The following is a 14,259-nucleotide window of genomic DNA, read 5'->3' as shown; positions in this document are numbered from 1 at the left end:
GGAATCAAAGTTGTTAAAGAGATAATGAATAGTGTCAATCAGGGGAAAATGAAGAAAGAGAACACCAAAAAATGAATTAACAAAAGAAAAACACTGTAATTGTAATCCCTCACAAATACAACTCTGACCTAAGTCAAGTCTCTTTAATAATAATAATACATAAGATTTATATAGCGCACTTTCCATCTTGATTAGATGCTCAAGGCGCTTTAGAACAGATAAATCTTTCCATCTCTGCAAATTTTACTTAGAAGATTTAATTCAAATTCATTTATTTCTACATTTCTTAAAACAAGCAAGATACAATACATCAAGATAAATCAATCAAATGATTCCATAATAAAGTGAAATAACAATTGAAATTTCAAAATTTTGACAAATAAATAATAAAATACATAAGGTAATGAATGGAATATTTGAGGGAGCAGCAAAAAGAATTTAGGCATATCTTTGATACTCCCTGATGAAAATTCATTATTGAAAAATATTCAGGGGTGTGAGCAAGAACAAATTAAAATAGCTGAAACTGCAAAAGCTCCTATACTTTTGTACAGACAAAAAACAAAGAATGCTGAAATAAGCTGAAAATTAAGAAAAAATATAGCTGAAATCAGCTAAACAGCTGAACTCTCACACCCCTGAATATTCCAATTGACATGTTTTGCATGATTTTTCTGAAAAATGATTGGAGTTGGGCAATTAATCAACTATGTTAGATCTAATTAAGCAGCGTAAAGTACCAGTATAATGATTTGAAATTAATCTGGAGCGGCTGCGAATAGCAACAAGCAGAGCTCAGAATTTTGATTACATCTGTATACATATGAAATTAAAGCTTAAAGGATATGAATTTAAATCTTTTGAGATTAAAAAAAATAATACCTCAAGATTTACATAAATTAATCTAATGTTTGACTGGTCACTATTCAGATCCATTATAGATTTTATCTTAAATCATTGAAAGTTAGAGTGTTTTGGAGTTGAAAGTGAGATATCACTTATAAGATATCAAGGATGTTAAAGATACAATAAATAATTCAGTTGATGATTATGAAGAAAGATATCATATAAGAAACAAAAAAATACATATAGAAAAAAGAAAGGGAAAAATTCAAACACATAATATTCATCAAATCTTTTATAGTGTTCCTGAGTTTTCATTATTTTCTGGCATCACTAATTTTTCTTTTTTTCTGGATTGTAAAGAATATTGTTTATTAATGAGTAGAGTAAAATTTTAGGAAATCTTATACAAGAGCATGCTCTGTTTTATTTCATTCATAGTTGCATTGTAGATTTCAATTAAAATGTTTATTTATGATTCCCTGTGCCATTTAATTTTATCTATAATACTATCTGTCTATCATTTCATGTTCACATATTGAATTTTTCATTTCATTCTATTTTTCTATTTACAAGCAAGCTATTTTAATTGTTCTTAATCATCATTGTCTTGATACACCTTATTAGCACTTGTATTAATGCCACTCAAAAATCAACTATTAGTTCAATCGCCTTCTAAATCGACTCATGCCTCCTTCAACAACTCAAATCCAAAACCTACCCTTTAGCCATTCCAACCCACACAGTAAGTATCTTATTAGGTGGTTTCAGACCGCCTCGAAGTTCGCCAGTTCCAGGTATTCTCTGATCGGGAAATTTACCCCGATCAGAAAATACCAGGTATTTTGGTAATGTGAAAGCAAACTACGCGTAATTTCCCCGAAAGAAAATACCCGCTAAATAGTAGGTACTTGGCGAAATTACGAGAACTTTCGTGGGGATTTTTCCAAGGTCGCAGGTATTTTGGCAATGTGAAAGCAAATTACGGGAACTTTTAGCCCAGCGTGTCGTTGGGCGCGGCGGCGTGGGTGGCTGCTGGGCTAGTGATTTTGAATCTCGCGCCTTGCCTGCTTATCAGACCCAGGAGCGCATGCTCGTAACTTCGGGAACTTATACCGAAGAATGTGTTTCGGGGCGGTGTGAATGCAGGAATATTTAATGGGTATTTTTTAGCCTTAAAAAGTTCTCGTAATTTAACAGGGATTCTTGTGATCGAGGCGGTTTGAAACCACCTATTGAGTTGTTTATGTAAAATCATGTCACTAGCAAACCTCAACAAAGTTCATAATAGTTCAATCACCTCTTAATGTTTGTAATTCTTATTGCAGACTCTAGGAAATTGACACGGATTGTCATTAAAAAAGAACACGGACTACCCTGGAGATATCCCGCCTACATAATCACTAAACAAGTGAAAGACATAATGCAAATCCCACTCTATATTGATGCCTTAAAGCTTAACACGAGGTTCCTATTAGTTCACTTACCTTTTGATTTTAAAACACCCTCTCTCTTTCGAATAATCCATGAACTACTGATTTCTGTAATTTTTGCTACTGAGTTAAATGTCTAAGGCCGTGTTTATGCTTCCACTTTTCAGGCCAGAATCAGCGTTTCTAAACGTGATTAGTCCAAAATACGGTTGCGTCTATGCTTACTTTCATTTAAACGCTGTTTCAAAACGCCGATCGTAAACTCACAAAAAGGTGCGTTTGTAAACGTTGTTTGACCAGAATCAGGCTTTCTGGGGAAGTATAAACAGAACGACAATTGTAAACGTGTTTAAATGACGTCATTTGGTACTTGCTTCCGGTGAGATGAAAATCCGTGGGAAAAAAATCTTATCTCACGTAATAATAACACTCGGAAAAAACCTTTGAAAAAAAAAGGCGCGCTATAAATTTGACCTCAAAGCCAGCTGGAGATCGTGATTTCGCCTCAGAAAATTTAAGTATAACCAGCAGTCCCAGAATCATGTTCACGATCGGCGTTTGAAAATGCTGATTCTCTCCTCGCAATGGAAGCACAAACACACCCCAATTCCAATATGCTTTGAATGTATTTCAAAATGATACTCTACTTTCAAACCTCCATTTTCTTGCCTTTCCTGTTCCCCTCCAATTCTATCTTAGGCTGTGTTTATGCGACCTCAGGCCAGAAACATGATTTGAATCACGATTCAAAACACAAACATGAATCATAATATCACAGAATCAGCTTTTAGATGAGCTTCATTCCAATACTATTTCTTCTCAGATTCAGGCCAATCCAGTGCGCATCACTAATGCACAGTTTGACAGAGGAAGTTTTTCGCACATGTTTTCGCTCTCGGAAAATCTTTTGCTTCCAGAATTCAGTCTATACCTCATTTTCTTTACTTCTATCATAGGGTCCATATGCTTCTATTGATCTTGTTGGTTTATCCAAAATGGTGTTCGGAAGTGGATTTCAGCGTAGATCCAATTTAATATTGATACTGATTGATATTGATACAACAACTGAGATCATTGTCCAGTTAAATCATTTACTAGAACTAGATTAATTCATTTACTAGAAGTAGAAGACATGACCCCAAAAAATGAAAAGTAATGGACGATGCGATGACCAACACATGACAAGAAATGCATGCATAGTACATGATCATGTACATACAATGAGCATGTAGAGCACCTTGAGCTAGGCAAGAGTCAAACCGAAAGTAGCCCGGCACAGTGAGGTCATAGAATCATGATTCAAATCACGATTGCGTTTATACGACCTTTTTCGTTCGTGATTCTACAGAAACGTCTTTCAAAACGCCCCTTTTTCCGTGTTTCATGTTTGTGATTTGAAAGGCGTATACTTTAACTTTTGACTAAAAGCAATCATAATTCTGCAGAATCATGATTTGAATCATGATTCAGATGATCATTCTATGGTAAAAAAGTGGCGCATAAACGCAGTCCCTCCAATACTTTACACATGGTATACCATAAATCTCTCCAACAATTGCTCATACTACCATCAAAACCTTCAACCTCATCCAAATCCAAAGTAAATCTTATTCAAGTTGATAAAGTAGTGTTATGTCATCTCTCCCATCTCTGAACAATACACATACTTTTAGTGTTAGCAGAGCTGATCTCTCCATTTTATTCTGGTACCAGCTGAAATCGTGGTTTCAAATGTAACACAGCTATCCTCCCATTGCTCTAGCTGATGGGCCAGTAAATTGATTTCATATAAATTTTGTTTTAAAGGATGTCATTATAATGTAATATTCACATGAACATTTCAGCCTTCAGGTTCTTAACACACAATATCATGAATTGATTCTTTCTTTGCTTAACACTTATTTCATTGTACGTCATCAAACTCTAGTCCTACATGGATATATGACACTCCATTAGCATGATTGAACCATTAGATATGAAGGGAAAAGAGAAAGAGCCAATTACCGTGACACTTCACCCATGCGTTACTGTCCATCATCATGTATCTTTGATAAAATATGCCCTACACATTTATTCTGTAAAAGTGCCAATATTGAATTAACACTATATCTAAATACGGATTCCTATATTTGAGAAACTTTCTTAAAACTAAAAGCTAGTTAGCACCCCAGTAATATGACCGATGTAACTAGAAGACAAGTAGTTACTAGCTTCTGTAACTTATTCCACAGTTTCACACGATAGAATTTTGATATGCACTATTCATAGATAAAAAGCACTGTTTCTTCATTATCACTATTATTAGGTATTGTGAAATAATTTGGATGCAGTGTATTTTATTTGAGAAGTATGAGGGTCAATCTAATTTCATCATCCTGATTCTAGGAGGACAAACTTCCAATGAAAGGTGATTTTATAAAATAAACACAAAAGAATAAGCAGGGATATGACATCAGCTTGCTCATTGCATATTCATGAATACATGCATATTCATACGAAGACATGCAAAGAGCTGTTTTGCCTAAATGATGCAAAATTTTAAAATAGTTTTGTTATTCCTTGTCTGATATTGATGATATTTTCAGTGTTTTGTTTGGCTGATTTTTACTTTGACTATTCAAATCATATTCAGCCTGGAGTTCCCCATTAAGAAATATTCTGAATCATGAATGATGAAATGAACAAAAGAATGATTCCTGGAAATTTTGAAAAATGGAACTTTTATTAGCTTGTTATAATTTTCTTTTTCTCTCCAGATATGTTGAAAAGTCCAAAGCATTATTGAAATGTCACAGAATTCTTGAACCTTTCTACTAACTACACATTTTCAGAGTGTTACTGTTATGGGGATATTGTATCCTCCTCTTGATCTATGAACCATTTAACGGTTCCTCCCTTTAGCATTATCATCTGATACAGTCTTCAGGATAGGGAAGACGTCATGAATAAAAGACTGATTGGGCACAAGGGATTCCCAATGAGTAATGTCAATACCGCTCCAGCTCTGCCATGAATGCCTATTCACACTCAAAATATAAGAACAAAGCTCTTCTAGGAGTGTGAAGTAGACCTTTGCATGGTATGAGAATGGAGAACGTTGCAAAAAACATTTGACACTCTCATACACTCTAAATTGCAGGGATTTAAAATAACTACAGATAGACTATAGCTAAGAAAAAATATTCTGAATTTAGTTTTTTAATCATTTGGACTTAATCCATAAAGATTTAAAAATAAATTTTTTAATCATTTTATTTTTGAATATCAGAGGATTTAAATCTAAATCCCTATAGAGATTTAAAAATGAATCTTTAAGATTACAACTAAATCCAGATTTCAATTGGCTCCTAATTACAGTCCACCTGAATTTATTTCAAATTTGTAATTTAGAGTGTACAGTAAATTGTCCTTTTCGAGGAATCATGTTTTTTATTGAATAGAAGCAAATTTAGACAGGCAAAATGCTTTACATATAAAAATAAGCCAGAAGTTCTTATGCTACAGTATCAAACACATGTTCTTTGTTAGCAAAATATATTCAATATTCAAATAATGTTAAGTAATGAAAAGAAACAGAAGTGTAAGGATCCGAAGAGAAAACTGTTTTCATTTAATCAAAAAGTACAAAAAATTGTACTTATCGTCAAGGCCATTGCACAGTTTAAAATGTATCTCCTTTTATTTATCACCAAAACTAATTTTTTAGCAGTGTGAATTGGTTGTGATGGGTAGTTAAGAGGTCAATATATCTTTTATTCATCTCTAGAATGCTATTATTTACCAGTGTGAATGGGGGTATTCAAGGGGTCAATATATCCTGAAGACAAGAATATCTCTTTTCTAATGTTGTTTAAAACACTGAACCTCCATTGTGTCTAATTGTTTCACTCATATGCAGACCATGATGCTGTATTCTTAGTGTGGGGTTCATTTTACATTGAGATAGCTGGATTAAATCAATGACTTTCCAAAGCACAGCAGTATCGTTATATGAATTTGTAAATGATTATCATGATTTTTGGTCCACTGTTTCGTATATAGGACTTACGCAAACATTTCTCTTTCATTTTTTTATCAATTTTAATTTCTATTTTCTATTTTATTAATTCTACTATATTTTATTGTTTTGATTTTTGAATTTTTTATCATATTTTTATTCATTTGTTTATTCATTTTTTGGGGGGTGTCTTTTATTTATTCTTTACTGACCAGAAAGAAGAGTGTCAAACTTACTAAAGAGTGTTAAAGGTTCACGAGAATATAATTTCTTATTTTTATTGACAAATTATGAAGCAAAACAAGTTCAAGTATCAAAACCCCTCTGCAGGGTGCTAAAGAATCATGATTTTTAATAAGAGTTCCACATCTCCTTAAGATAGCAAACATATCATCTATATGAGACCTGCTACCCAAAACCACCCATATGTCACCCAAAGTGAATCTTACGATTTTTATTAATTTAAAGAGCACATTCTTAAGCTTTAAAAATAATATGTATAACTTGCCAAAGGAGATCAACAATATCCCATACAACTATTTGTTTATGAGGTAGAAGAAATTCAGTGACAGTTTCAAAGAATAATGGAATTAAGATTTGAAGTGTGGGGTTCACTCAAGCAAGAGAAGTGCACAATGTACAAATTTCTTTGAAACTTCCAAGAAGCCCCGGAAAATGGTGTCAGACACACTCACGTATCAATCATTATTTTTGCTAAACCTTACAACTTAAAATTTGACAGTAGGAAGAAGAAATTATTCTTTCAGATAAGTTATTTTTTCATATCTACATCTGAACACCAAATTACTATTTTGCCTATTTACAGTAATCTTCCCAGGTGACTTAATATTGGTTTGGAGAGGCTGGTCACATACAATGAAATGGATAGCTAATGATACCCAATAAATATGATTTATAGAAATCTTAAATTGATTATTGTAATAAAGTAAAAAAAGCTAAAAATAAACATGAATAAGGACATCCATTCTAGACAGGGCAAGTTTCCTCAGCCATGGTTTCCCACATAAAATCAACAAGGTCTTTATGACATAATTGCCTTTTTAGCCAAGTACAGGAATTATAGATGGCTCATTAGGTAATTCAATTATTCAGGCCATTCCAGAACCTCGTTAATATAATCGCTGGTCTGTAAACCAGGGTAGGTACCTAGAAAATGTAATCAAATTCTAATTGATTATTCTACAGAAGGGATTAATCAACTGGAGTGAATACAAATTTGGTTATTGAATTAATTTTTGTGAGTTATCCAAGGCAATAGCATAAAGTGTTTACACATATATATAGTCACTGAAATACGAAGATTTTGAATAGTTTTTAATACTTACAAACATACTGGGAGCACATATTGCTACTTACTAGAAAGGGTGGAAATGCTGTGAAAATTGTCTTTCATAAATAAATTTATGATTTAAAAATAAAATCAGTAATGAGTAATTTGATAGTTTTAGGTAGCTTTCAACCAGTTTAGATCATCAGGAGACATCTATGAAATATAATCAATCTAATATTGATAAATGCTTTTAATATAGAGAACCTCTCTAAAATGTTTTCTGAGTCCATCTAATTCACTTCATCTTTCTACACTATCTTATTAGTATTTTTGTATATTTTCTCCTCACCCCCATCTGTCTGTTTCTCTCTCCCTCCCCCTCTTTTACCATTGCACCATTCTCTTTCATAAATTCTTCATTCCCTTGTCTTATACCCCCACCCCCTCTCATTGTTATTTTTCTCCATTCCAAAAGCAAGTATCTACTTATATCTGGTTAAGTGGTCATACATCATGCTTTCAATACAGAACAGTGATATCCTGATTTATAGCTTGTTAAGAATCCTATTCATCCATTCATGTTAGCAATGGCCAGCAGTATTTCATTCATACCACCTTCCGAGTACAGGGTTTCAGCAGATACAGATCCATGGTGGATGAGAAAGCCTCCCCCCCCCCCCCTCTTCTCCCGGACCCCTTTTTTTCTGAGGTGCTGGGGAAAATATGTATGAGTGATTATTACCAGAATCCAAAACCCCCGCTCTACCGACTGAGCTATTCCTTTTTAAGGTTTTCTTTCCCTTTTTGGGAGGTTAAAAATGCCCCCCTCCCTTTCATCTGGTTAAACTTGGGTCCTAGATATCTAGTTTCACAAAGTGTTTATAGATAGTTCTTAGTCTAAACCTCACGTAAGCTGACCTATAGTTATGGTAGAAGTAAAAAACCATTAATTTAATATTAAAATCTAACACAAATCTAGTTGACTGTTTCATTAATTTTCATGAAAATCAGAACCTCACAATTTTTCAGATTTCGTGCCTTCTCTCCATAAAGTCTTTTTTTTTTCATTTACAAATGCCCTTCAAGCACTTTTTTTTAATAGAAATATTGCAAGGTACAAGTAGTGTACATCAATTAATAAACAATATAACAAGGAATATAATCATTTTTTCTCTCATTTCATGCTTGTCTTTTTTATAATCATAATAATAATAATGATATATCAATAATATTTGAAATATTAATAATACCCATATCTCAATAATAAAGTGAGGGTACCAGTAAATAATCATGAATAGATTTGACAACAATACTGCCTAATATATGTATACACACAATACATCTGCCGGATCCTGGATGTGAAGGGCCAATATTTCAGGGCTTCTATTACCTCTACAACCAGATACTTGAAGCTGTTTGATGCTGGCTCAGGTTGCTTCAGAATGCATACTGAATTCCTTGTTGAGTTATTCACTTTGTATAAGTATGGGGGAAGAACTGTTTGTTCTCAAAGAGTTCTCAAGTTCAAATCAATATCCAATGTCTGCGTAATCCATACCCTGTTCAGTTGCAGTTTAGAAGAATAGGATCTACACATATGTACACAACACCATATTTGGGCAAAATGGAGAGTTACAAAGCATTATCTTAATCATAAATGAATAAGGCATTTCACAATCTGTGGAATGATTTTAAAATTTTGAGATAAAAACAATCTGAATATTTGCTTTCTTTTTTGTAATAGCAAGATGGGAAAAGAAATTAACAAATTCTGACTATTCGACTTTCACTTTCATGTTGCAGTACATCCCATATAACATTTTACCAAGTATATTTCTATGCAACCCTTTTGAAAAAAAAACAATGCACTGTCATCATAAATAATATTGATGAAATTTCAATAAAATGTAAAGGGCTACTAAGAAAGAACTGGCAAGAAACACTATCACAATGTTCAGTAGATATCAATTTTCCAGTTAAAATTTTCGCTATGTCAAGAAAGAAAGTGAGATGCTTTGTCATGTAACGAGGCACAAACTTTGACATTTTTTTCGCCTCCACTTCCATTAGACCACCACACACCATCAACTGGCAACCATTCCATGTTCCTTTCCAGGTATCAGAGTATTTTTAGCCCATGTTGAGGATCAATTAACGCAGTGAAATGCGTAACGCTCCAGACACGACATACTGAAATGGCATTCAAAGTAAAAACATGGATCTTTGGTTCTCGACGCCTGCATCTTTTCATCCAAATATATAGGGATAGAAAGTAAAAGATGCCGACGATCACTTCAGGAAATGTCAAACTACTTTCTAAATTCATTTTCAAGATAGTACATAGTTTAGAAGAAAGATAATTAAGTAACAAAACAGAAACTGCTTAAGAATTTCAGTCTCATGGGACGAAAAAGTTCAAAATTAATACTGGAGTTTAAAAAAGGAAGTGCTTTTTCCATGTAATGTTATAGGAGAACTTCACCATGCCATAACCTATAGAGTACTTTCAGAACTACTAGAGAAATATAGATCTCCAGAAAAATCTGTTTCACTTTCTGCAAGAAATTGGAATCAATTACAACTTGAAGGACTTGTAGGAAGCTATTATTGACTCAAATAAACTGTATAAATTTCAAAACTTCTTGGATGGTTTTTATCATTATTAACAGAGGGTGAAGCGAGAAAGAAATGATTAACCCCTTAAGCAGTGATATCTCTAATTCTCATATGCTTTGCACTAAAATCACAGAGTTCTAGTAAGCAATTGATTAAGATATCCAGACATCATTGATTCACTTGAGATAATACATGTTGGTTAAAAATCAAGATAGACAAAAATTGAGATGGAGTTACGAGCTCACAAAGTTCTTTGGCACAAAGTGGATTGCATCAGCACAAAACAAGCATGTTTGGCACTAACTTGAGGATGCCTTCACCTTGAAGTGGGCTGAACATGGCTGATATGATGATGATGATGGTGGTGGTGGTGACAGTGATGATGATAATCAGAGAGCTCAATGGTAAAGGCTCTTCTAAAGAGGAAGTTCATCATGACAAAAAGTTTATTTAAAAAATAACAGAAAATATAATAAAACAATTGGTGTAGTTTTGAGGAAAATCCATCAAATATTTATAAGTTATTCGAATTTTATTTTTTTTTGACGTCATATACAAGCAGATTCCCCCATATATTGTGTAAAAATAATATCCGCTTTTATAAAGCACTTACTACATCGGAACGACATATCTAAGCGCTTTATAGATATTTTATTACCCTGGTCATCGGATTTAATCAGTCACTACCGCACACAATGTGTGCACATCCTCCAATCCCTGGGGAGTATTCCAGTCAGTCACCAGTGAGGTGCACACAGTACTGGACAAGCTACAATGACTTTCACATCCTACCAGGTACCCATTTAGTATCTGGGTCAAGAGTATAGTATAGTTGTATCGTAAAAATGATTTGGAATGTCATTATCTTAAAAAACTGAAAATGGTTTTCATTGAACTCTCAGTTTATCAAAAGGCAAATTATTTCACACTGCCCCTGAAAAAAAAAAATCTTTGATGGAATTTCCTCAAACCTTCACCAATATTTCCTAATATTTTTATTTAAAAAAATCTATTCAGGGTGAACTTCCCCTTTATAATGTCTGAATCAAAATAGCAACTGAAATCACAACAATAATAACCCCGACCAATTTAAAGCGCAAATAAAATCAATGTAGACATGTGACCTACAATCAGGTGACCCTATACTCACCAATGTAATCAAAAAGATGACATCTTAAAGACATTGTATTTATTCATGTAACACTTTCCTCTGAACCCTCTTCCGAGATGTATCGGAACAAAAGATGGGATTAATTTCCATGTGCATGAGTAAGATGATTACAAATAAATCTTGATGGAATGAACTTGACAATGAAAACTATGTTGTCAAAAGACATCAGCTTCAGCTTTTTTGTAATTTTTACAAAATGTCATTCTAAACTCCTCGGATTGATCAAAGCAACAAATCTGTTGGTGAATATTTGTCCAACTGATAAAAATGGTCAAAATCAACCAAAACTTTGGTAGATTCTAACCCACAATTGGTTAATTTTGACTATTTTTGTCAGACAGACATATATTTTGACCAATGCATTTAAAGAGTATGTGGTGGTTCTGTCTCTCATCCCTCTATAGGTGTTTTCAGACGGCCTCAAGTTTGTCAGTTCTAGGTATTCTCCGTAATCTAACGGGTACTCTGGTAATTGAGGTGGTCTGAATACACCTTATGGGTGGGTGGTGAGTTTGAATCCTAATTCAAGTGTTGATTAATTATATCACAGAACAAGGATGCCAGGAATGTCATAATAACCCTAATCTATGGCATACCATTAATTACTTCTATGGCTCAAGACTCCACACAGCTTTTGGATAAAACATAAGGAAAAGAAATATGTAGTTTTAATCTCATCTAGAGAATAAGATAGCTATTAAACATTCAAGGGCATCTACACTGGGCTAAATTACAAGTTAATCATGAGATTTGAAAACTGTGAACCAATTTTGAAGTTTATCAATATCGTGTGAACCCAACTATTAGTTCAAAGCACCATTTGCCCTTGAAATTGATCAAGGTCACAGGGTCGGGTGTTTTCTTGATCTATTTCTTCAGACAACTTCTAAAATGATTAGACATCATGAGTAATTTGCAAGTAATCTGACAGAATTATGGACAAATAAAAAACTAAGATATGCACTTTACAAAGTCATTATCCTGGGAAGATATAGAGGGCAATCGTGAGCGAGGGTGAAACAATAAGCCTTAGATTTCCTGCAAAATATCGTTCCGGATATCTTTGCATCCTGTCTTAAGCTTGAGAAGAAAGCGTCAGTTTTAATTTTAGTATTTTTTTTCTCATGTTCTAAAGATGTCAATTCCTTCTTTCATCAGTCATTTTAGCAATTGACATCTTAAGAGTGTCATTGTAGAAATTCAATTTTTGGTGATTGGTCATTTTTATTCATTCACCATAGGATAAAACTTGGAGGCAAAAACTAACTAACTGATATACATGTACAGTTGAACATTATCCTCTATGCCACCTCCCCCGTCTTGGATATTGTTTAGCCCTTTCCAATTTTCCCTCTTTGTGCAGTAACATAGACTTGTGCCATATAGAAAAAGTGGCCTTGTTCTTAAATTCTGAAATTTAAAGCCTGACAAACATCGAGAAAAAGTGTGTAGTGTTATAAAAAAAATCCTTTCATATTTTCAATACTTTCTCTAATATGCCTGTCCCCCCCTCACTCAATGAAATGTGGATAAAGCTGCAATGCATTTAATAGCTTGTCCGGAAATAAGAGCCATGCATAAACCACTCGCACAGTCTTCGAAACAATTGCATGTATGTCACATCAATCTTTATACTGGTTACAAAGTACCAGAATAGAAACATTCAGTTTCATGTATTGAAACATTAGTCTATTAGAGCCCTGTAACATAAGGCCTAGTGATCGATCGTAGTTCTGATATCTATGATTGATTGCATTACTCACTGTGTATGACCAATTAGAAATATCAGCCAAACGATCAATCACTATGCTTCATGTTACAGGGACCAGGAAACAAGAAGAGTTGACCAGCTATCACAAACTGTGTTTATAAGTATATGATAGGTTATAATAGCACCTCTTGTGGGAAATGCTTAATGAAGATAAACCATGAACACTTTTTACCTGGAAAACACAACTATGGGATGACACACTATGACCTATATCAAAGCTAAATATGAAGCATTTTATCAGAAAGATAATAATAATATAGGTATATTTACCCAGGGTAGCCACTTCAGTTTTGAAAACTGTTCTACCAGCGGGCCCTGCTATTATTATTACCCCGGCTTTAGCTGAGCTGCCTAGGCGCTAGAGCATTCAAGGAATTTCTTCCTACCGGGTGCCCAGTTACCTCACCTGGGTTGAGTGCAGCACAATGTGGATGAGTTTCATGCTGAAGGAAATTGCGCCATGGCTGGGATTCGAACCCACGACCCTCTGTTTCAAAGTCAGTAGACTTTGATATAAGATACAAGCAAAAGGGGGGAAATCTAGCATGATAACAACTATACATCTCATTAATTAAACAAAAATAATACTCTTATGAATTTACAGTCTCTCCTGCAGTGTGAATAGTAGAACATTGTTCCTTTAGTCCATGTATAAAACCTAAGGGGGGAGGTTCATTACAATTTTATAACTTTGAAGGTTCCTTATATTATCAATAATAATAATAATGGCTATAAGAACCCACCCTAGCCTCCTCATCAGAAAGGATATACCTAGGGTCGTTATTTATATGCAACAAATATAAAATATGATCTAAATTCTCAAATCAGTGCCATTTTCTCTGCAGACTGTAAAGATCATACACCCTTTTGAAAAGAACTCCCTAAAAATATTTGTGAAAAAACACATATTTGTTTTCTCAATAATATACCATTTATATTTTTTGCAAGCACTTAGAGAGCAGAATTAACTTTTTTGTCATATGATTGTAAAGCACTTTGACTATGTTAATGGAAAAGTCCTATATGAATATTTAAAGGCCCCTCACACCTAACCAAATTGCCTGAAATATGCCTTGCGATAGCTGGTGAAAGGCATCTAAAAAAAAAAATTGTTTACAATGGTAACTGATAGTATAT

The sequence above is a fragment of the Lytechinus variegatus genome, chromosome 14 (assembly GCF_018143015.1).
Source record: "Lytechinus variegatus isolate NC3 chromosome 14, Lvar_3.0, whole genome shotgun sequence".
In the NCBI taxonomy this organism is placed as follows: Eukaryota; Metazoa; Echinodermata; class Echinoidea; order Temnopleuroida; family Toxopneustidae; genus Lytechinus; species Lytechinus variegatus.
Note: the sequence above shows the minus strand (reverse complement) of the source record.